A 26,310-nucleotide genomic window follows, 5' to 3' on the forward strand; every position below is an offset into this window, starting at 1 on the left:
TCTCTGGGTGTCCCTCATTGTGGAGAATCTTTTCACCATTAACCTAAATGTTTTATCACCTGTGGTGCATGGATGGAGAAGTCTTGAGGCTACTGTAAGAATAAGACTGGAAGCCAGAGGCAGGAGGCTTAAATCCAAAACTTGAGAACACCAGATAACTCCTGATTCCAGGGAACATTAATAGACAAGAGCTCATCCAAAAGCCTCCATACCTACACTGAAACCAAGCTCCACCCAAGAGCCAACAAGTTCGAGCAAGACACACCATGCTAATTCTCCAGCAATGCAGGAACACAGCCCTGAGCATTAAAATACAGGCTGCCCAAAGACATGCCAAACCCACAGACACCCCAAAACTCACTACTGGACACTTCATTGAACTCCAGAGAGAAGAGATCCAGCTCTACCTACCAGAACACAGACTCAAGCTTCCCTAACCAGAAAACCTTGACAAGCCACTCATCTAACCCACCCACAGGGAGCAAGCTCCACAATAAAAAGGAATCACAAACTTCCAGCCTACAGAAAGGCCACCCCAAACACAGCAATCCAGTCAATATGAAAAGGCAGAGAAATATTCAGCAGGTGAATGAACATGATAAATGCCCACCAAACCAAACAAAAGAGGAGGAGATAGGGAGTCTACCTGAAAAAGAATTCAGAATAATGATAGTAAAGATGTTCCAAAATCTTGAAAACAAAATGGAGTTACAGATAAATAGACTAGAGACAAGGATTGAGAAGATGAAAGTAATGTTTAACAAGGACCTGGAAGAAATAAAAAAGAGTCAACTAATAATGAATAATGCAATAACTGAGATCAAAAGCACTCTGGAGGGAACCAACAGTAGAATAACTGAGGCAGAAGATAGGATAAGTGAGGTGGAAGAAAGAATGGTGGAAATAAATGAAGCAGAGAGGAAAAAAGAAAAAAAAGAATTAAAAGAAATGAGGACAATATGTAAGGACATATTATATTGCCTTACATATGAGGACATATTGCCACAATATGTAAGGTAAATGCTAACAAGTATGAAAGGGGAAATTAACAGTAACACAATAATAGTGGGGACTTTAATACCCCATTCACACCTATGGATAGATCAACTAAACAGAAAATTAGCAAGGAAACATAAACTTTAAATGATACAATGGAGCAGTTAGACCTAATTGATATCTATAGTATATTTCACCCCCAAACAATGCATTTCACCTTTTTCTCAAGTGCACACGGAACATTCTCCGGGATAGATCACATACTGGGCCATAAATCTAGCCTTGGTAAGTTAAAAAAAAAAGGAAATCATTTCAAGTATCTTTTCTGATCACAATGTGGTAAGATTAGATGTCAACTACAGGAAACAAACTATTAAAAATACAAACATGTGGAGGCTAAACAACACACTTCTGAATAAACAACAAATCACAGAAGAAATCAAAAAAGAAATCAAAATATGCATAGAAACAAACGAAAATGAAAACATGACAACCCAAAACCTATGGGATTCAGTAAAAGCAATGGTGAGGGGAAGGTTCATAGAAATACAAGCTTACCTCAAGAAACAAGAGAAAAATCAAATAAATAACTTAACTTTACACCTAAAGCAACTAGAAAAAGAAGAAATGAAGAATCCTAGGGTTAGTAGAAGGAAAGAAATCATAAAATTTGGGGCAGAAATAAATGAAAAAGAAACAAAGGAGACCATAGCCAAAATCAACAAAGCTAAAAGCTGGTTCTTTGAGAAGATAAATAAAATAGACAAACCATAAGCCAGACTCATCAAGAAAAAAAGGGAGAAGAATCAAACCAACAAAATTAGAAATGAAAATGGAGAAACCACAACAGACAACACAGAAATACAAAGAATCATAAGAGAATACTATCAGCAATTAATGCAAATAAAATGGACAACTTGGAAGAAATGGACAAATTCTTAGAAAAATATAACCTTCCAAAACTGAACCAGAAGAAACAGAAAGTCTTAACAGACCCATCACAAGCACAGAAATCGAAGCTGTAATCAGAAATCTTCCAACAAACAAAAGCCCAGGACCAGATAGCTTCATAGGTGAATTCTACCAAAAATTTAGAGAAGGGCTAACACCTATCCTACTCAAACTCTTCCAGAAAATTGCAGAGGAAGGTAAACATCCAAACTCATTCTATGAGGCCACTATCACCCTAATACCAAAACCAGACAAAGATGCCACAAAAAAAGAAAACTACAGGCTAATATCACTGAGGAACATAGATGCAAAAATCCTCAACAAAATTCTAGGAAACAGAATCCAGCAACATATTAAAAAGATCATACATCATGACCAAGTTGGCTTTATCCCAGGGATCCAAGGATGCTTCAATATTTGCAAATCAATCAATGTGATACACCACATTAACAAACTGAAAGATAAAAACCGTATGATTATCTCAATAGATGCAGAGAAAGCCTTTGACAAAATTCAACATCCATTTATGATTAAAAAACCCTCCATAAAGCAGGCATAGAAGGAACATACCTCAACATAATAAAAGCCATATATGATAAACCCACAGCAAACATTATCCTCAATGGTGAAAAATTGAAAGCATTTCCCCTAAAGTCAGGAATGAGACAAGGTTGCCCACTCTCACCACTACTATTCAACATAGTTTTGGAAGTTTTAGCCACAGGAATCAGGAGGAAAAAGAAATAAGAGGAATCCAGTTTGGAAAAGAAGAAGTAAAACTCTCACTGTTTGCAGTTGACATGATCCTCTACATAGAAAATCCTAAAGACACCACCAGAAAATTGCTAGAGCTAATCAATGGATATAGTAAAGTTGCAGGATATAAAATTAATACACAGAAATCCCTTGCATTCCTATACACTAACAATGAGAAAATAGAAAGAGAATTGAAAGAAACAATCTCATTCACCATTGTGACAAAAAGAACAAAATACTTAGGCATAAATCTACCTAAATAAACACAAGACCTATATATAGAAAACTATAAAACACTGATGAAAGAAATCAAAGATGACACAAATAGATGGAGAAAGATACCATGTTCATGGATTGGAAAAATCAATATAGTGAAAACCACCATAGTGAAATCAATATAGTGAATCAATATAGTGATAATGAGTATAGTGAAATCAATACAGAGAAAATGAGATCAAAGCAATCTATAGATTCAATGCAATCCCTATCAAGCTACCAATGGTATTTTTCACAGAACTAGAACAAATAATTTTACAATTTGTATAGAAATACAATAAACCTCAAATAGCCAAAGCAATCTTGAGACAGAAGAATGGAACTGGAGGAATCAACCTGCCTGATTTCAGACTATACTACAAAGCTACAGTCATCAAGACAGTTTGGTACTGGCACAAAGACAGAAGTATAGATCAATGGAAGAAAATAGAAAGCCCAGAAATAAACCCACACACCTACGGACACCTTATCTTTGACAAAGGAGGCAACAATATACACTGGAGAAAAGAGAATCTTTTTAACAAGTGGTGCTGGGAAAACTGGTCAACCACTTGTAAAAGAATGAAACTAGAACACTTTCTAACACCATACACAAAAATAAACTCAAATGGATTAAAGGTCTAAACGTAAGACCAGAAACTATAAAACTCCTAGGGAAAAACATAGGCAAAACACTCTCTGACATAAATCACAGCAGGATCCTCTATGACCCACCTCCCAAAGTAATGGAAATAAAATCAAAAATAAGAAAATGGGACCTAATTAAACTTCAAAGCTTTTGCACAACGAAAAAAACTATAAGCAAGGTGAAAAAGACAGCTTTCAGAATGGGAGAAAATAATAGCAAATGAAGCAACTGATAAAGAATTAGTCTCAAAAATATACAAGCAGCTCCTGCAGCTCAATGCCATAAAAATAAACGATCCAATCAAAAAATGGGCCAAAGAACTAAACAGACATTTCTCCAAAGAAGACACAGAGATGGCTAACAAAAACATGAAAAGATGCTCAACATCATTCACTATCAGAGAAATGAAAATCAAAACCACAATGAGGTACCATCTCACGCCAGTCAGAATGGCTGCTATCAAAAAGTCTACAAACAATAAATGCTGGAGAGCGTGCAGAGAAAAGGGCACCCTCTTACACTGTTGGTGGGAATGCAAACTAGTACAGCCACTATGAAGAACAGTGTAGAGATTCCTTAAAAAACTGTAAATAGAACTGCCACATGACCCATCCATCCCACTGCTGGGCATACACACTGAGGAAACCAGAACTGAAAGAGACACTTGTACCCCACTGTTAATTGCAGCACTGTTTACAATAGCTAGAACATGGAAGCAACCTAGTTGGTCATCGGCAGGTGAATGGATAAGAAAGTTGTGGTACATATACACAATGGAATATTTACTCAGCTATTAAAAAGAACACCTTTGAATCAGTTCTAATGAGGTGGATGAACCTGGAGTCTATTATACAGAGTGAAGTAAGTCAGAAAGAAAAACACCACTACAGTATATTAACACATATATATGGAATTTAGAAAGATGGTAATGATGACCCTATATGCAAGACAGCAAAAGAGACACAGATATAAAGAACAGACTTTGGACTCTGTGGGAGAAGCTGAGGGTGGGATGATTTGAGAGTATAGCATTGAAACATGTATATTACCATATGTGAAATAGACCACCAGTCCAAGTTCGATGCATGAAACAGGGCACTCAAAGCTGGTGCACTGGGACAACTCTGAGGGATGGGATGGAGACGGAGATTGGAGGGGAGTTCAGGATGGGGGACACATGTACATCCATGGCTGATTCATGTCCATGTTTGGCAAAAACCACTACAATACTGGAAAGTAATTAGCCCCCTATTAAAATAAGTAATTTTAAAAAAAATGTTTAAAAAGTAATGAAGTACTGATACATGCTACTGTTAGGGACAGAGTAAAGGGACAAAGTAGGTTATGAATTCCACTAGAGAATTGTAAGTAAATAAAAATATAGGAGTAAAGGAGACCCCTGTAAGTTAATCATTACTCAAGAAAACAATTTGCTTAACCACAAAACTAAGCAGGCTTGCTTACCAATGATACCCATGCAGCAGAAGCATGAGACATGCCCCAAAACAATAAAAAAATGGTGGTTCACTATATCCTGCCCAGTGATCTCAGTAAGTTAATGACCTCTTGGACATGCTCTCTGCATGCGTAAGAAACAATAATTAATGGAAAGGTGACATTTCAAACTTAAAGACCCTCATTGTACTAAGACGTGAAATAATTTTTCCATATACCATGACAGTCCTGGCTTGACCATGTATGTACAAGAAAACTCCTCTGCCCAAGCTAGAGAAGGAGCTGATGATGGAAGTGTGTCATCTACTCAAGAATATGGAAGAAGGTGGTCTATTCCCCCTTTCCACTTTTCTTTTCATTATAAAACTGTAGCCCCCTAAGTAACTGGGGCGCTTCACCTTTTACCCCATCCACTTGTAAGCCTCACAAGTGTTATATTCTAATAAATCACTCTTTATCCACCAAAAAAAAAAATGAAGATTCAAATTGGATGTATTTACAGAAGTTGAATGTATTATTTCTTCAATATTGGAATTTCATAGTCCTCTTGTACTTTTACATTTATCCCATTACAAAGATAACTAGAGGCACTATGGGTTTGAGATCAGGAACCTTTCTCCCAGGAAAACTGCTCATGTTTTCCCCTGTTGAGGGGGAAAAGAGTACATTTTTTAAGATTATATTCTTATTTTCAGTATCAAGCAATTCTGCACAAATCACACGGGTTTTAGGTCCGTTAATCAGCCTAGCAGAACAATTTTTAAAATCTTCTGAAATAGGATTTCTGGAGGTGGGGGCTCCATAATAGATTAAGGTTGGACGATATTGCTTTAGACTGAGGGCCACACTTTTCTTTGAAGATGGAATAATATGTGCATAATTTATACTATCCTCCATAGAGAATATCAAACGTAAGTATAAAAAATTGTAGGGTAAATAATTCTCCCTCTGGTCATGGCAGGATATCTTGATTGAACTAACCCTCCCACAGATAATTATAAAATGTCACCAAATCGTTTTTAAAAGTATTCCAAAGGGTGGAGAGTGATGACAAAATAGATAAACTAGAAGGGTTTTATTCCTGAAGGGCAGAAAGTGCAAGGATAATATTTTGAGCTTGCTGCTGTCTATTAGAAGGCACTCCTTACTCTTCACACAGTTCAGACAGCACAGAACAGAAGCTTATTGGCATATGAAGTGCTAGGAGACAAATTTCAGATCTGGAAGATCAGATGTGAAGATAGAGGGACAATCCTTTAAGAGAGGGAGCCTCAAAGGGGTTAAACCCATAAATCTACATTAAAAATTACCCTCAATACTGACACGCCCACTTCACATACATTGAGAAGACCCCACTGGCCTTAAATAAAACCATCAACTGGAAGCTGAAAGAACTGTGTAAATAATTAATCGGTTGTCACCTACAGCAGGGAGAAAGTTCAGAGGTGGAATCTAAGCAAGTTAATTAATAGGGTAAAAATAATTATAATAATAATTTTTTTAATTAGTTTATTTATCTATTTTTTAACTTTATAATATTGTATTTGTTTTTCCATACATTGACATGAATCCACCATGGGTGTACATGTTTTCCCCTTCCAGAACCCTTCTCCCACCTCCCTCCCCATCCCATCCCTCTGGGTCATCCCAGTGCACCAGCCCCGAGCACCCTGTATCATGCATTGAAACTTATTTTAAAAGAATTACACAGTCTGTAAATTACAAAAGCAGATACAGATAATACACAAATAAATGAGCATGTGTCTACAGTCCAATAATATTTAATTCACAAAAAACAGGTAGCAGTCCAGATTTGGGCATAGTTAGGTTATCTCTGGTATAAGTTTCCACCTCAAAGACTTTTTTTTGGCAAAAGCAAAGTAGAAGATAATGCAGATAAGAGCAGAAATCAATAAAATGAAAGGCAACAAAAAATATTAAATAAATCAATGAAACCAAAAGTTGCTCCTTTGAAAAAAAGTTTAAAAATACGATAAAATTCTGGTTAGATCATGAAATGACAAGATACAAACTATCAGTATCAAAAATGAAAGAGATAATATTTTATAAATTCTATCAACATTAAAAGGATGATACTCAAATAAAATGATCAACTCTACGTGCATAATTTTCACAAGTTAGATGGAAAGGATATGGCATGGACTGGTGCCCTGAGTGATCAGCTGGGTCAAATACTGAAAGCTTAATGTTGAATTTAGCAATGTGGAAGAGGCTGTCAGTATGGACAGGCCTAATTTCAATGGAGTAATGGGAGAAATTTCTGACTTGAGTAGATTCAAGATAGAATAAAGGAAATAAATCAGAGGGAAAAAAATGAACTGCTTTTTCAAGTTGTTTTATAAGGGTAACATGAAAATAATCCTGTTTCACAGGAATGAATATGACATCATACTTATTATCCCACAATGAAACACAGTTTGAAAGCAACTCTGAAGCAATTCATTCATATCATAGAAGAAGTTTACCTTTAACCCAACTTCAGAGACCTGTTGTACGAAGTTTCTACCCTTTTCCAACTTGGTCTGTGACTGAGCATGTGAATCACTATGCATTCATTCCATCAGCAGAACTCCTTTACTCTGACTGCAAGAACTTGAATTTAGCCAATGCAAAGCACTAACAGGAAATAGGAGTGAGAGGACGGAAAGGCATTAAGTTATTTATTTTCTCAGCTTAATGTCTCCATCCAGACCTTAAGTTAGCAAAGACCGCACTTCAAGCTGCAGTTCTTGCTAAACATCTTCTTCCTGTAGTTATGACTACGATCTCAGTCTCACCTTCTCTAAGAGGCCTGGGAATGATGGGGGTTTCCACTATAATTCTCAAACTTTCTTGTTTTCTTTTAACACTGCCTAAACCTTTGAAAATAACCCCTTTATTAAAATATCCTAAATTACTGTGTTTGAACACACTGTTTTCTTTTCATTATAGGAGGAACCTTAATTGAAACGATCTCACTATTCCTTCCTTATTATTCAGGGATAATTTTTACAAAGAAAGACCTGGTTAGATATGTAAAAATGCTTTTTTTATGGTAACATTTAAATATGGAAAATTAATTCATATTACTTTTTTGTACACTGAAATTATATAAAATTTTCAAGTTACATATTTCCTCACAATACAATTTGCCAAGGAAATGTTCTAAGCAAGATACACACAAGTAATTTATTAAACAATTAAACATTCAAAACTAAAAATGTAGGCTCTGGGCCAGAAAGGAGTATACAAAGAGTGAACTTAAACTCTATGTCTAAGTGGGGGTTTTCACTTTAGCAACAGTTTCTCTGTGACACTATAAAATAATTTCATGTATAATGGCCATCCTTAAATACTATTTTGGACTTGACTTCTTTTAGAATTGTTATAGGAGCTGTTTACAGGCTATATAAAAATTCATCTCATTCTTGAAAACTGAGTTTTGAAATGGCTGTTGTTGCCAGGCATGAATATCCATGTTTTTTTACCAGATGTAATTTTAAATTATATTTGGCTCTTTCCAAGTAGCAAAATCATCCTCAAAAAAATTGTCACCAATGATAATATATTTAAAATGCTCCCTAGATTTATATAGAAAGACATAATAGCTTCATAATTAAATATCCAGAATCTGGAGCTAGACATCATGGAGCAAATCCCAGCTCTGCCAGCTAGAAGTCCTTGACCGAGGTATGTATCCTCTCTGAGACTTGGTCTCTTCTTAAAGTGTGGATAACAGTAGCACCTAAATCATAGGCTTCTCTTATAAATGGAATGAATTTACATTAGTACAGAATTTAGGACACTGCCTAGCCATTTTGAATACTAGATAAATGTTAGCTAAGGGAATTCAAAATGATGTTTCTGAAGAGTTACAGCAATGACAACAGCAGTAGAATCAAATATAGCACCAGAATATACACTTTCAGAGGAGAAACTATGTATTTTGAAGTATTAATCTGTTATTTTTCTTTTAATTGTCACATGACTTTAGTAAGAGCTCACTACTCATATGTTGAGAATACACTGATTTAATTTTATTTATTTTTGTGTGTGTGGTAGATAATACTGGGGATTTTTGTTACCAGAAAGATACTGCCTTTAATGAATCCAAACAACATATATGCTACAAGCTGTTGGCTGTTAAACCATATGCCTTATTTGGTTGTATAATGTATTAATAACATATGTTATAATTAATGAGTAAAACTCTAAATACTTTCAACCAACGTTCTTGGAAAATTTTTACCTAAGAATTGCATTGACTATTAAGGAACCCATACTTTCCTTTAGATGACTAAAAAAGAAATCTCGATTAATTTAACCTGAGAGCAATGAATTTATTTTAGGTACTTACTGAGGACATTTTGCAGGATATCAACTTCTATGCTCATTGAGAAAAAAAAAAGAAATAGAGAACTGTGTTAGGGTCTAGTCTGAAAAACAGATATTTTCTATTCAGCATCTGGCTTGTTTTTACCTTATGGGCACTAAGAATCCTTTAACTGACAGATCAGTTTTTCACTGATCAGATTTATTTTTACTCTTAATGAATGTAAAAAAATATTTATTTCAAGCCAATTTTCTCTATGAGGATATAAGCTCTAATTGTGGTATGAAATTAGTTTTTTATTCTTCAGAATCATGCACTCAACATTTAGTGTTTTATCCATGCTTGATTTTTTAATAAATATTTCTGACATGAAAGAATAAAAGACAGAATTAAGGAGGAAAGTCTTATTCCACCAATGTTACCAAATAGAACTAAATGTTCTTTTGCTGTTGATATTCTGTTTTATAATGGGAAAATAAGAAACACTTAATAAATGTATAAGGGCTATGTAAAGAAATACAAGCCTTTACCTTTTCTTTTTCACACATTAGGTACTGTGAACACAGAATACCATGAGGAGAAGAGTAGAGAGAGGAAAAGAAAAGAAAAATAGTTAATAAAAAAATCATTAACAAACATTTATGGTAGAGTAAGGAAAACAAAATTTTAATAGATAACATTTTCTCTCCTCTGTACTAATTCTTTTAAGCTACAGCTTCTATATTGGTCACAGAGGCCTATCAAAAGGTAGTATTAATGATACATACCTATAAAAACATTTTTGTTCAAAAATCAACTTAATGGAAAATATGCAAAGGTTACAACAATATTTCTGTCAATGTTAAGTGTATTGTGTTTTATCTGTTTCTACATACACAGGAAGAAACAGAGGTACTATATTAAGGAATCTAAGAAGGCTAATATACAGAATTCTTTTTGAGGAGAAGGGGAGGATGATGAACTTTTTTACACTCTTCAGTATTAAATAGAAAACTATTTTCTAGGTAATTAATTTCTGATGAAGTTACCAGAGAAGCGGGTTATAACATTTATCTCCAGATAATTTATTCTCTTATGGTGTCGGAATAAGAGGAAATTCTACATGTTTTAACAATTCTAATACATTTCCATAGCACTTACTTTTGTTTTCCTTAAAATATTCAGCCCATTTGTATCAGCCTAAGAATCTCAAACATTTAATAATTTATTATTCTGGTAATGATTATTGCTGATTGCTTAAAATTAACATGTAGAAAATGTAGTAAAATTTGCATTTAGATGTCAAAATACATAATTTGTTGTAAGTGTAGAATGTAGAATTCACAAAATATTACATATACTTCAGAACATATTCTTATTTCACAATGTTTAGAGAAAAATAAAAGGCATATAACAAAGAAATAATCAGTGAACTGCAACAAGGTATATATATCACCTAGGAATTTCAACATATATGTGTATGTCTGTGAATACATGTGTGTGTCTGTGAATACATATTATACACAGACATTTGTGTGTATCATATTTTTTATATACAAATGGTATGTGCATTTAAAAGTTTGCAATATTATGAGCCAAAAATTGCATATTATTATTTTTTGCTTTGTGACCCCATTGACTACAGCACTCTAGTCTTCACTGTCCATCACCATCTCCCAGAGCTTGCTCAAACTCATGTCCTTCGAGTTGGTGATGCCATCCAACCATCTCATCCTCTGTTGTCCCCTTCTCCTCATGTCTTCAATCTTTCACAGCATCAGGGTCTTTACATGAGTCAGTTCTTCACATCAGTTGGCCAAAGTATTGGAGTTTTAGTATCAGTCCTTCCAATGAAAATTCAGGACTGATTTCCTTTAGAAGTCAGTGGTTTGATCTCCTTGCAGTCCAAGGGACTTTCAAGAGTTTTCTCCAACACCATAGTTCAAAAGCATCAATTATTCAGTGCTCAGCTCTGTTTGTGGTCCAACTCTCACATCCACACATGACTACTGGAAAAATCATAGCTTTGACTAGATGGAACTTTGTTGGCAAAGTAATGTCTCTGCTTTTTAATATGCTAGGTTTAATATGCTCGGTCTAGGTTGGTCACAGCTTTTCTTCCAAGGAGCAAGTGTCGTTTAATTTCATGGCTGCAGTCACCATCTGCAGTGATTTGTGAGCCCAAGAAAATAAAGTTTGTCACTGTTTCCATTGTTTTTCCATCTATTTGCCATGAGGTGATGGGACTGGATACCATGATCTTAGTTTTCTGAATGTTGAGCTTTAAGCCAAATTTTACTCTTCTCTTTCACTTTTTCAAGCAGCTCTCCAGTTCCTCTTTACTTTCTGCCATGAGGGTGGTGTAATCTGCATATCTGAGGTTATTGATGTTTCTCCCAGCAATTTTGATTCCAGCTTGTGCTTCATCCAGCCTGGAATTTTGCATGATGTACTCTGCACATAAGTTAAATAAGCAGAATGACAATGTATAGACTGGACATACTCCTTTCCCAATCTGGAATCAGCCCATTGTTCCATGTCTGGTTTTAACTGTTGCTTCTTGACCTGCATACACATTTCTCCGGAGGCAGGTAAGGTGGTCTGGTATGCCCCTCTCTTTAAGAATTTTACACATTTTGTTGTGATCCACACACTCAAAGCCTTTGGCATAGTCAATAAAGCAGAAGTAGATGTTTTTCTGGAACTCTCTTGCTCTTTCGATGATCCAATGGATGTTGGCAATTTGATCAATCTCTGGTTCCTCTGACTTTTGTAAATCCAGCTTGAACATTTGGAATTTCACAGTTCATGTACTGTTGAAGCCTGGCTTGGAGAATATTGAGCATTATTTGCTAGCATGTGAGATGAGTGCAATTGTGCGGTAGTTTGAACATTCTTTGGCATTGCATTTGTTTGGGACTGGAATGAAAACTGACCTTTTCCAGTCCTGTGGCCACTGCTGAGTTTTCCAAATTTGCTGACATATTGAGTGTGGCACATTCACAGCATCATCTTTTAGGACTTGAAGTAGGAATTCCATCACCTCCACTAGCTATGTTCGTAGTGATGCTTCCTAAGGCCCACTTGACTTCACATTCCAGGATGTCTGGCTCTAGGTGAGTGATCACACCATCATGGTTACCTGGGTCATGAAGATCTTTTTTGTATAATTCTTCCATGTATTCTTGCCACCTTTTCTTAATATCTTCTGCATCTGCTAGGTCCATACCATTTTTGTCCTTTATTGTGCCCACCATTGCATGAAATGTTCACTTGGTATCTCTAATTTTCTCGAAGAGATCTCTTGTTTTTTCCCATTCTATTGTTTTCCTCTATTTCTTTCCATTGATCACCGAGGAAGGCTTTCTTACCTCTCCTTGCTATTCTTTGGAACTCTGCATTGAGATGGGTATAGCTTTCCTTTTCTTCTTTGTCTTTAGCTTGTCTTCTTTTCTCAACTATTTGTAAGGCCACCTCAGACAACCATTTTGCCTTTTGCATTTCTTTTTCTTGGGGATGGTATTTGGGATTTTTTGTTTTAATTTCTATTAACAGCAAAGCTGTATAATTCATTATACTCATGTTTATTAGTTTTATGTTTCTTGACTTAATTGTGTGTTCATATCATTTTTCCACTTTTATATTTAACATTGAAATACTTTGTGTTTCATGTTTAAAAGTACTTTAGTAAAACAAGAATATTAATATCAAAGATTATCCCTTATAATTATAATACTTATAAAAATTATACATAATTTTTCTGAACTGTCTACCATTTGCAACAAATTACTCCAAAAACTTTATGTCTTAATACTGTAATTTTATTACGTTCTTAATTTTGTGAGTCAGGGTTTCAAGAAGGGCTTGACTTATCGGTCCCACAAGAAATAGCATGGCACCTGAGACTTCTCTTAAGAGTCTCAGCACTCTGATACTTCCCTGTCTCTACACATGCTGTCCCTCTTTCAAGACTTCTCCATGGGCTTGGAGTGTTTTGCAGCATGTCAGTTTCAGAGTAATCATTTAGTATGGCTGACTTTCCCCAGAGCTAACATTCTAGAGGAACTATTGCAAACTACCTGGACAGAAAGTGGGGGTCATTCATATACTATTGGTGGGAAAAATAAAATGGTAGAGCCACTTTGAAAAACAATTTGGCTGTTTCCATTTTGTCAAAAATAAAACTAAATGTGTGATTACCATATGATACAGCACTGGTACTCTTGAGCATTTAATCCAGAGAAATGGAAATTTCTGTTCATACAAAACCTATTTACAGATGTATATTGTAACTTTATTCCAGTCAAACACTGAAATTAACCCAAACACAGTGTGGTTCATCCATACCATGGAATACTACCCAGACATAAAAAAGAACAAGCTATTGAAGAATTATGTAAAATCTTTGAGCCTCCAGGGAGTTAGGTTGTGTGAAAAAAGTCAGTATTAAAAGATCACATATTGTAAAACTTAATTTACTTAACTTTCTTTGAATGTTAAATTATAGAAATAAAGACTGCATTCATGATTGCCAGAGGTTAGAAATTGGGGTAAGGAATGAAGGGAGATGAATCTAATTATATAAAAAAAAAAAAAACATAACAGGCAGGATCATTATGGTAATGAAACTGTTCTGCATCTTAACTGTAGTGGTAGATACAAAAGCTTACAGGTGTAATAAAATTACATGGAACTAAAAACACACATATGCAAACAAACCAATACAAGCAAAATAAGGGAAAGCTGAATAAGACCAGTGGATTGTATCAATGTCAATAACCTACTTGTCACACACAAAGTTAATATATTAAAATCAAATGAATTCTATTTACCAACAAGAAACAATTATAATACATGATCTAAAAAGATATTTAGAGTAGTATCAAAAACAAAATAAATTATGAATAAGTTGAACAAAAGTACTATAAGATCTTTTAAAGAAAATAAGCCTATTTACTGAAAGACACAATGGTTTAAAAAAGCTGTTGTACCATAGGTTAAAAATCATATTACAAAGACGGCTGTCTCTAAATTGGGGTATGGATTTAATATGATTCTAATTATAATCACAACAGTATATTTTTCCCACTTGATGACTTTATTCCAAAATTAATTTGGAAGAGCAAAACATTAAGAATGACAAAAGATTTCCTAAAGAGGAGAAAGAAGGAATAGGCCATTCCAGTTCCAAATGTAGCAACTTATTGAAAAGGTATAGATGTCAGAGACTTCATGAAAATTGTACAAGAACAGCAAATAAAGGAAAGAAACAGAACAAAGATCTAAGAAGCAGACCCATACACTTATGGAAGATGGCTTTAACAGAGAAGTTACTGCTAATCAGTGGACTGGATGGACTATGCACTAAATATTGATGGATTATTTGTTCACATGGGTTTTAAAAATTACCACACCTTACTTATACCAAAATTAATTTCAGATAGCTTAATGGATAAAACTGATACATTAAGTACTTTCCTTCAAAAGACTCATAAAAAATAAACATCAAAGTCTCTGAACATAAAGATACTTGAATTTAGCAAATTCAGATATTTAGAAAATACAAAGGGCATGTTAAATGAGGAAGAAAAAGCTGTATATTCCAGTACCAAAGTAAAGAAAAAAACCTCACAAATCATTTTATTGAAAATAAAAATTCAAATGTGTCAGGTGGGAGAATGTCTACGTATATTAGTTATCAGAAAAAATACAAATTAAAAACACAATGAGCTAACACTGCACATGCACCACATTCATTGGCAAGGATGTTGAAACACAAAAACTCTTATAAACTGCGAGCTAAGGGACAGGTTGCTACAAGTAGCCTACCCACCAAGTCCATTGACTCGGTGATGCCATCCAACCATCTCATCCTCTGTCATCCCCTTCTCCTCCTGCCCTCAATCTTTCCCAGCATCAGGGTCTTTTCCAATGAGTCAGCTCTTCACATCAGGTGGCCAAAGTATTGGAGTTTCAGCTTCAGCATCAGTCCTTCCAATGAACACGCAGGACTGATCTCCTTTAGGATGGACTGGTTGGATCTCTTTGCAGTCCAAAGGACTCTCAAGAGTCTTCTCCAACACCACAGTTCAAAAGCATCCATTCTCCGGTGCTCAGCTTTCTTTATATTCCCAGTCTCATATCCATACATGACTACTGGAAAAACCATAGCCTTGACTAGACGGACCTTTGTTGGCAAAGTAATGTCTCTGCCTTTTAATATGCTGTCTAGGTTGGTCATAACTTTCCTTCCAAGGAGTAAGTGTCTTTTAATTTAATGGCTGCAATCACCATCTGCACTGATTTTGGAGCCCAGAAAAATAAAGTCAGCCACTGTTTCCCCATCTATTTGCCATGAAGTGATAGGACCAGATGCCATGATCTTAGTTTCCTGAAGGTTGAGCTTTAAGCCAACTTTTTCACTCTCTCCTTTCACTTTCATCAAGAGGTTCTTCACTTTCTGCCATAAGGGTGGTGTCATCTGAGGTTATTGATATTTCTCCTAGCAATCTTGATTCCAGCTTGTGCTTCCTCCAGCCCAGCGTTTCTCATGATGTACTCTGCACATAAGCTAAATGAGCAGGGTGACAATATACAGCCTTGACGTAGTCCTTTTCCTATTTGGAACCAGTCTGTTGTTCCATGTCCAGTTCTAACTGTTGCTTCCTGACCTGCATACAGATTTTTTAAAAGGCAGGTCAGGTGGTCTTGTATTCCCATCTCTTTCAGAATTTTCCACAGTTTATTATGATCCACATAGTCAAAGGCTTTGACATAGTCAATAAAGCAGAAATAGATGCTTTTCTGGAACTCTCTTGCTTTTTCAATGATCCCGCGGATGTTGGCAATTTGATCTCTGGTTCCTCTTGCCTTTTCTAAAACAAGCTTGAACATCTGGAAGTTAACAGTTCATGTATCGCTGAAGCCTGGCTTGGAGAATTTTGAGCATTACTTTACTAGCGTGTGAGATGAGTGCAATTGTGCAGTAGTTTGAGCATTCTTTGGCATTGCCTTTCTTTGAGATTGGAATGAAAACTGACCTTTTCCAGTCCTGTGGCCACTGCTGAGTTTTCCAAATTTGCTGGCATATTGAGTGCAGCACTTTCACAGCATCATGTTTCAGGATTTGAAATAGCTCAACTGGAATTCCATCACGTCCACTCACTTGTTTGTAGTGATGATTTCTCAGGCCCACTTGACTTCACATTCCAGGATGTCTGGCTCTAGGTGAGCTATCACACCATTGTGATTATCTGGGTTGTGAAGATCTTTTGTGCTCAAATTAAGTCACAATCTAAACACTTAACTTTATCAGCAATAAAGGTTCAGTTTTGTCTCTATCTATTCAACTCTTTATGGTCTCTCTATCTCCATTGTATTTTAATTCAGAAATGATTGATGTTATACATTTGGTCTCTCTAAGATCAACATTTTATCCTTCTATATTAACGAACTAAGCTTTCTCATTTCTTTCTTAAAGAAAGCACCTTGTGAATTAAGAAACATTTAAGAAAGCTTACAGCACTGTTTTCCACTCTGCTATGACTTTGGACTGGAATTTATACAGGTGGACCCACGGCCTATCCTCGTCCTCATTCTCAAAAATAAGTGCTGTTCCTCAAGCAAAATACAAAACACAGTTTGTTTCTTAAGAAAAAATAAACTTATTAAAGCTTTGGAAACTAAAGGCCAACAGAAGGTCCAAATTTCTACCCTGTACCAAATCCGTAATGATTTTGCATTCTTATTCCATTTTTTAAAGCCATGCTCTTTGGGCCCTAATTTTTTTTCTTTACCTACAAGGAAGGTTTATTCACCTCTTGATCCTAGAGTGATTTTCTGCTTTTAAAATAGATTTATATACTTTACCATTGTTCAGTTTGTTTTTCATGTTCATGGTACTTGCATCCAATTTTTTCTTCTTTTTTTTAAAAAATGTAACCTTAAATTTTATTACTTTTTTAATGCAACTCATAAATAGATGTGTCCTCTCTTCCCTGTGAAACCTCTAAAATTGCCTCTTTTGGAGAATTTCACTGACTTTCCTGGATGTCTTTGAATTTACAGAGAATCATGCTCCTCTGGTATATAGAGTGACCTCAGATCTCTTAATTACATGTTGTTTTTATTTTGTGACATGTCATCCCAGACAATTATTTTCACTGATGTCAATGGATACTTAGTTAGAGATATAAAGAGATAGATGAGAAATGGTCCCCAGATCATGAAAAACTGAGATTTTAAAAAAAAATAGAGATAACAGTCTAGGGTTTGTCTTGTAGCCATTCAAACTTATTTTTCACAATGTATTGATTGGCTAGTCTAGGTTTGTGAGGTTTTACCATCACTCTAAATTCCCGATACCTTTTTTCTATCTTACTAGGTCTTTACAGATTCTGCTATTTCTCTTCCTTGAGTGTTCACTCTGTTGTAAGAATAAAGAACAAATTAATCCTCTTGCCTCATACAACAACTTCCAGATCTTGGATGGAGGAGAAGTTATCAGGGCTCAAGTCCACACCTGTACCTCCAACCACTTTAAGAGTACCCCTCAACCCAAAGGGCTTCCCTGGTGGCTTAGACGGTAAAGTCTGCCTGCAGTGGAGAAGACCCGGGTTCGATCTCTGGGTCAGGAAGATCCTCTGGAGAAGGAAATGGCAACTCACTGCAGTATTCTTGCCTGGAAAATCCCATGGATGGAGGAGCCTGGCAGGCTACAGTTCATAAGGTCACAAAGAGTCAGACATGACTAAGTGACTTCACTTTCTTTCTTTCCACCCAAATAAACAACCAGAAAGTTAAGAAAAATTCTTTCCTGTGATAAAGCTTTCTCTACTTCTGTGAAATTATATAAAGAAAGCTGAGCACCACAGACTTGATGCTTTTGAACTGTGGTGTTGGAGAAGACTCTTGAGAGTCCCTTGGACTGCAAGGAGATCCAACCAGTCCATCCTAAAGGAGATCAGTCCTGGGTGTTCATTGGAAGGACTGATGTTGAAGCTGAAACTCCAATACTTTGGCCATCTGATGCGAAGAGTTGACTCATTTGAAAAGATCCTGATGCTGGGAAAGATTGAGGGCAGGAGGAGAAGGGGACGACAGAGGATGAGATGGCTGGATGGCATCACTGACTCAAAGGACACGGGTTTGGGTAGACTCCAGGAGTTGGTGATGGACAGGGAGGCCTGGTGTGCTGCAGTTCATGTGGTCGCAAAGAGTCAGACACGACTGAGCGACTGAACTGAGTTGAAAAGTAATGTGCAGAATTTTAACATATATTTATAAACATCTTAGGGCAAAACTAAATGCTTCCCTCCTCAGCTTCTTTCTCTCTGCCATATTATCTCTATAAAGAATTTATTCTTGTTACCAAGGTACTATGTAGAGTGTTGCTTAAATTTACAGTGCATATAAAAAGCATTTTGCAAGGTTTTTCTTCAAATATGTATCTTGGACATGCATTTGTACCAGCACTTACAACTTACCTTGTAATAGGTATAGAATATTGCATCACTTAAGGGAACAATGACAGAAGTTTGTCATCATCTGATAATTCCCTATCCCTGCTGTCTCCATCTTTCTCTCCCATTATTTGGCAAAATCATGTGAATGCCTGGAGGAATTTTCTTTTTTGCAAGGAAGTGTGGTGGTGGGGGGCGGAATAATCAGGGGGTGATGATATTGGGAATATATCACAGGATCAAAATTTTTTTCTTAAACACAACAAATGGCATCCATGAATCTATGGATTCATGGATACATGGATTCATGGATCTATGGATTCATTCTAGCATACATGAATGCTGGTATGAGAGGAAAAATACTGCATTTCCTAATCATTTCTCTGAAAGCCTCATCTTTCCTACTCTCTGCTTCTCAAGTAAGACCAGTACTCCAACTTTTTGAGTCCCAGAGTATTTCCCATATTTCTCCTTAATTTAAAAGAAAATATTTGTATGGAAAGGTTAAAAAAAAATGAGAAAGAAACAGTTCTGCTGTGTCCTAAACTTTTAGCATATTATATTATTCAATCCTTACAACACCCTATGATATGTGTATCCAATTTATTGCAGGTAGGGAACTGGGGCTTAAAGAGTTTAAACCACCTCCAAACTCTTTCTTTGTGCCCTTTTTGCAACATTGTATCATTTTCTTCCAAAAGACAAGAAAGTATCCTCTAAAAGTTAGACCTAAAAATGCCATAGACTGTTGTACTTTGTGGTCTTAGATTCTTCTAACTGTATAACTTATGGTTTATGAAATTACTGGAGTGAACTTCTCAGATAACTTTCAAGGGTGCTAAATCACTTGATCCTTAATGAACTGAGCCTAAATAATAAATTGATCCATATAAGGATACTTATTGATCCTTATATTGAGTATATTAATATTTCTGATTTAATATATTAATATCTCTGATTTCATTTGAGACAGAAAGTGAGGGGGGATGATGGAATTTTATTATCAGAAAATGTTATATAACAAAGCCTGTCAATTGAATAGAGAGGGAAACTGAATCTCAGAGGTGTTAAGTGGCATTTGTCCTATAATAGAGGTTGCAGAAAAACTCAGAATCCTCTGTGGTCCAGTGATATTCCTTATGATTACATTGTACTAGAACTGTGTACTAGTTCACTGAACTGAACAAAAACATCCACAAATGACCACGAATCTCGTAGGATAAATTTCTCATGAGCTGCATCAAATGACAGTTCTGAAATGAGCTAAATCTGGATAAATCCCAAGAAAATCAAGGAAGGTAGCCATCTAGAGTTTATTGCTAACGGGGTAAATTGAAAGACCTTCAAATGCAAAGGGTTCATTTCAAGTAAGCTAGTTTGTTTTCACCTGTCCAGATTTAGTTGTTCTGCTCACCAGCTTTGGTTCTAATGCATGCATGTGTGTAAAGTCACTTCAGTTGTGTCCTACTCTTTCAGATCCTGTGGACTGTAGGCCACCAGGCTCCTCTGTTCATGGGATCTCCAGGGAAGAATACATGAGTAGGTTGCTATGTCCTCCTTCTGGGGATCTTCCTGACCCAGGGATTGAGCCTGCATCTCTTATGTATCCTGCATTGGCAGGCAGATTCTTTACCACTAGTGCCACCTGGGAAGCCCTTGGTTCTAATGCTGTGCTGTACTCAGTCACTCATCGTGTCTGACTCTGTGACCCCATGGACTGCAGCGGGCCAGGATCCTCTGTCCATGGGGATTCTCCATGCTAGAATACTGGAGTGGGTTGTCATGTTCTCCTCCTGGGGATCTTCCCAACCCAGTGCTTGAACCCAAGTCTCCCACATTGCAGGCAGGTTCTTTACCGACTGAACCACCAGGGAATATATAGATGAAACTAAACCAAAAGCAACTAAACGAGTGGCAATTGCCTGTAAGTATTCAGATGTTCAATAGTCTTGAGGATAAACGTCCATGTTTGATGTAGCAAATGAAGTGAAGGAGAAAACAAACAAACAAAAAAGTAAATGTTTCATTATGAGAAATTACCAGAAAATTATTATTGAATTGCAAAAAGTACTATATCCTTGAAAAAGAACCTTTCTAGCAAATGTTTGACCTAGTTTTAATAACATGTTATTGTAATGTAAGTTTTAACTTACAGTGACAAAGTGATTAACATCAATGTGGTACAACATATTTTTTCCTTACCCTCTGTCTCTAATAATGTATTTCCAAATTTTTAAAAATAGAGGATGTAGTTTGTGGAAATGATGGTTTTCATGCTGTGTTATATGTTTTCTCTAATGAAATCACATAATGCCATGGTAGGCCAGCATTCTGTCTGTTTCAACCTCAGAATATGCAGTGTTTTTATGTAGTAGGTCAAAAACAAAAGAGAAAGCATGGTGGAATTATTTTCCAAGGTGTGATCACAGGCTTATTTCCTCATAATAATGGAGTCCAGAGAGCTGGCAAAAACATTATAAAATGTCAGCTCTCCAATGCAGTTGCACATTTTAAATTCAGTAATGTTTCACATCTCATATGCAGCCCTATCTTAACAGAAGTGGAATCCAAACCATAGTTTGTGTTAGAATGGCATGAAAAGTATAAAAAGAGAGAACTCTTTACTTATCCACTGATGTTCTTTCTGCTCCCCACAGAAGTGACAAATCCAGGTTCAGGTTGCTGAAAACAAACAATTAGAAATCAAATCAAAGCTTGTTTGGCTTCACAATCGAATGCCAAGATGCAATAGGAATCGTAACAATGCAAAGTAATAGCCTGCCGAATTCAATGAATACAGCTTAATAACTTTGGACCATAGCAAGACTTGGGCAAAATTAAAAGGTAATGTAAAGCTCCTTGGGTACATTCCACTGAATTAGTATTCTGAGGCAAGTGCCTACACACCATCCATAATGAGGACTGCTGGTTTCATTTACAGACACTACCTACATTAGCTAGCGCTAATGTGGAAAAACGTATCGTATGCTGGTCTATAAAGGCACACCAAATTTTCATTATGCTTCAGTCAAAAAGCGCTTGTTTAGCAGGATGGAGTCCATGTCAATAAAATGGATTGTATGCCACTTAAACCAAGTGACATGCTAATCTTCTAGAGGCCTCTGTCCTTAATCTCTACAGGACATGAGTCAGTTTAGAAGTGTGAGCTCTTCTCACAGGTACCAACCATTGAGTTCTTTAATGTAAATTCAAAAGCAAAACTTATCAGCGTGTTTCAGAAATTGCTTCAGTGTGGTTGCTGTCTATGGAAAAAAAGAACCCTCCTTCTTCCCCCAAATCCTTGGCCACTTCCAAGGTTTTACAGTGCCCGGGAGCACTTTTTAATTATAAAGAAATTGGTTTTGCTGATAGCTGCCCTGTGACCAATTAGATTAGAGGCATTTCTTCTGGCTATTATGAGAGCTAACTTGACTATTGCCCAGTGTAGTCTGACATAGTCAAAATATTAAGTAAAGCTCTGTCTCAATCCAGAACTTCAAGACCCAGTAGCCTAAATTCTTAAAAATTATGCTATAAATAGCCATTTTATAACAAGAGAACAGAATAATGGGCTTGAGATCATAGAGTCTTTGGTTTGTAGAGTGAATTACAAAAAAATATGGAAAATCACTTTGATAACTTTTCTTATATTTCAAAATCATATGTATTTTATAGTGGGAAAGCTAGAAATCTAAAAGACAATCTACAAATATTCTGGATCTATGAGCCAAATTGTTTTACAATAAAATCTTCAAAACATGAAATTAAATATAAGTCTCTATCCTAAAGTCTTTACCTTTTATTTTATAAATACTAAGAAATATACATTGTCTCTCACATGTTCTAAACAGAATAAAATGCAATCACTATGGCAAGTAATGGTCTGTATAACTCTTTCCACAAAAATATAAGAGGATCACATCTATTATTCTGTCTAGCATTAAATGACACTTTCTTGATAAATGCAAACATGAAATTTTGAAGTCAAATTAGAATCACTCACATAAAACGATATCACCAACAGAATAAAATAAAAAATATTCTGTTACCTCTGAGATCAAAGCAAAAGAAAATAAGAAATGGAATTAAGGAGTACATTTATACAAAGGAATATTTTAATTCAGAATTTTTAAAATATAAACTTCTTTTTGAAGTTGTGCAAACTATATTTTCATTCTTAGGAAATAAAGTATGTGGAATCAAAATTTACTTTTGTTTGATAATTTAAGATCAGTCACTGACTTGCATTGTTGTTATAAAGGCCATTTCTCTTAATTATTTACATAGAAACACTGAAGCATATTGAATAGTATCTAGAATTATTCCAATATAAAACAGTCACATTTGTCTTTTTAATATATACTTCTTCATATTAGCTTATATTATTTCCACATTCACAGAGTAAGTAATATATGTTTTGTTGACTAACCCGCTGAATATTGTAGCTCTGCTTAATGAAAAATTACTTTTACAACAATAAATCAGTTTAACAGTAGCAATAAAATATAGCTTATTTTAGCTATGTTAAAAAGAAGTTCAGCTAAAGTTCTGGAACCATAGCCAAAGGATTAATACTATCATACCCATAAAACAAATGCATCTTTATGACACATTTAGGAGGAAATTTTTAAAAATGATTTTAGAAATAGTATTTCATACAGTTATGAAGGATGTTGATTTTGTTACTAACATAACATTTAAGAAATAAATAAATAGGTCATTATGTCTTATGTAATAAGCAAATGTATGTGTAGATTGTCATTAGATAGCTTCACGCATTGTACATATAGATATTATTAGAACTACTTGAGGACTTGAAAAAAGGATATCCATCCTAGGATATTATAGATTGCAAAGAGAGAATAGAACTATATCAGTACAAGAGCTGGTTACATAAATTTAGCCCCTAATATAGGATTAGTTTAAATTTGCTAATAAAAGAAAGATGTTTTCTTTATGGGAACTGCTTTTGTGTTGTCTTCTTGGCTCCTCTATCATAAAGTTCATGAACTGTAATGATTCCAAATATTCTAATGATGGCCCAAGCTCAGACTAGGTTTTAATAAAGAAGCATGCTAGCATCTGAATGTTGGTTCAGAAGATTTGACCTCTCAAATATATTAATTGTGAGTTGTTAATTAATTGCCAACTATTAGTTAAGCAATTGATATTAATCAACACTAAAGTTATTGTCTTTTCAGTATTTCACTAATACACTAACTCAAAGAAAAGACTATGGCATTAGAATACTTTCTGCTATTATATCTAGCATTTTAAAACATTTCAAGAAATAAAATTGCTATTATTGTATTACTAAAATGGGAACAGAAGTACATCCAGGATCATTACCTGATATTTTTGGTTAGTGACTTACAGCAGAGATGAAAGAAAGAAATCATTGATTCTGATTTAATGTGATGTATGTGAAAAGTTATCTTGCACAATTCCAGAATAATACTGGTCCTTCTATGAATGAGCTGTACTAGGGGATCTCTTAGTATTTTCTCTTACCATGTTTAATTTCTGACTCAGTACCAATTTATAATTTTTACATAAATAGATCAAATTTATATGTGATATAGAAATTCTGGGATCATTTTATGTTAATGACAGTGAAAAACTACATAGAATAAAAATATTTTACAGTCAATATTGAAAGTAAGAGATTCTTCAGTTATTCTTCATTACTTAAATTTACAGTGTATATTTTCTTTATACTCCTCCGAGTTATAAAATTTTAGCAATTTTAACAGAATATTAGATGAGGACATTTTTATGCAAGAAAAACACAGGAAACTAGAGCATTATTTCCCAGATTCTTCCTGAGGTCAGATGAAGAGACCCTGAGTAGAAAAACCTTCTGTTGATGCAGCAGGACTTATTTATCCTGTAAGTGCTGGAAGAAATTGACACTTGTCACGAAAGAGGCAGAGAATAATTATTCCTTCCTTTATGTAGCTCCAGAAAGGAAATTAATGCATTTGGCCTATCAGAAAAGGAAGGGCTGAGCTGAATATAGCTAACAATAGCAGTGATGTACTTTAAGAAAAGGAATAATCTCTTAGCATTTAGAACATCAGGCTAAAATCATTTGGGGGCAGGTTTTATGCAGTTTTTGTAATTGAACCTTTGGTAATAATAGTTGATTGAGTCACTCATATAGACAAAGGATTCATCTCTAGAGTGCTGTGCTGTGCCTAGTGGATCAGCCGTGTTCGACTCTCTGCGACCCCGTGGACTGGAGCCCGCCAGGCTCCTCTGTCCATAGGGATTCTCAGGGAAGAATACGAGAGTGGGTTGCCATACCCTCCTACAGGGGATCTTCCCAACTCAGGGATTGAACTCAGGTCTCCCCATTGAAGGCAGATTCTTTACAGACTGAGTTACCAGGAAAACCCAAGAATACTAGACTGGGCAGCCTATACCTCCTTGCAGGTGATTTTCCCCACCCAGGAATTGAACTGGGGTCTCCTGCATTGCAGGAGGATTCTTTACCATCTGAGCTATGAGAGAAGCCCCATCTTAGTGTACCTCTTTATATTATCCTACTTTGGACATAAAATTAAATATTAAAACTATTAAAAATTCCTAATGATACATTTTAGAAATTTACATGTAAGTTTACTTGGACACACAGTTGAGGAATAACCACTTTGATAGCTTTGTTAGAGTAAAGATCAAATATGGAAAATAACACTGTTGAATGCCTAAGATATATTGAAGGTTTACTATTGGCCAGTCTATGCAAGATACTTATTTGCATAAATCTTAGAGTAATCATATGGGTGTATTGATATGTCCATATTCCAGAAGAGAGGATAAGAAAAATTCAGAAAGTTACCAAAATTCATGTAGATATTATGTATCAGAGTGATATTTAAATCCATATTCTTGTCCCACATATACATTCTTAAATATTATGTTGATGTTTCCCAGTGCTTTCAAAACTAAAATTCAGTATAATAATTTCAAATAACATGTAGAACAAATGAAATATATTAGATGCCAATATTAAAAAGTTTTATGTAAATACTTTTATTTTTTTCCAAGCATTTTCTTTTGTATATTTACTTTGATATTGTGATATGTTTTTAGAATAAGTTGCAGCATTTTTTTCCAGATTTAAATATATGTTTTAAACAGTTGTATTTTAAAACATGCGTAAGAATTATTTTATTTAAATGTACTTAATCCTTCCCCATTTGCAAACACTTTAAAACTCCAAATATCTTCTTTTTACTATAATTTTTTTCCTAGAGAAGTTTTTTGTTTTAATTTTCAAATTAAGCAGGAAAGAATTTTTAAAGTATGCCCTACAATTCAATTTGTACTGTATAATGAGCTATTTTTAGTCATTCTGTATTTCATTTAGGATGTATTCATAATGATTTATTTAAAGAAAAAAATATTCTTTTAAATATATCAAGCCAAGAATCTAGAAAATCTAAAGAGAAATGGCAAATAAAAGTTGAATA

At 35.1% G+C, this 26,310-nt stretch overlaps 1 long non-coding RNA gene across 1 annotated transcript in view; it reads right to left on the minus strand.

Annotated features, from left to right (window-relative positions):
- Window positions 1-18,996: 18,996 nt before the first annotated feature.
- Window positions 18,997-26,310, minus strand: part of LOC145527827 (uncharacterized) — a 237,979-nt gene continuing 230,665 nt past the window's right edge. The window contains exon 3 of the long non-coding RNA XR_014069904.1: window positions 18,997-21,517. This is a non-coding gene — a long non-coding RNA (uncharacterized LOC145527827). The remainder of the gene's footprint in view (window positions 21,518-26,310) is intronic.

The sequence above is a fragment of the Giraffa tippelskirchi genome, chromosome 11 (assembly GCF_054371585.1).
Source record: "Giraffa tippelskirchi isolate mGirTip1 chromosome 11, T2T-mGirTip1v1.2.pri, whole genome shotgun sequence".
NCBI classification, from domain to species: Eukaryota; Metazoa; Chordata; class Mammalia; order Artiodactyla; family Giraffidae; genus Giraffa; species Giraffa tippelskirchi.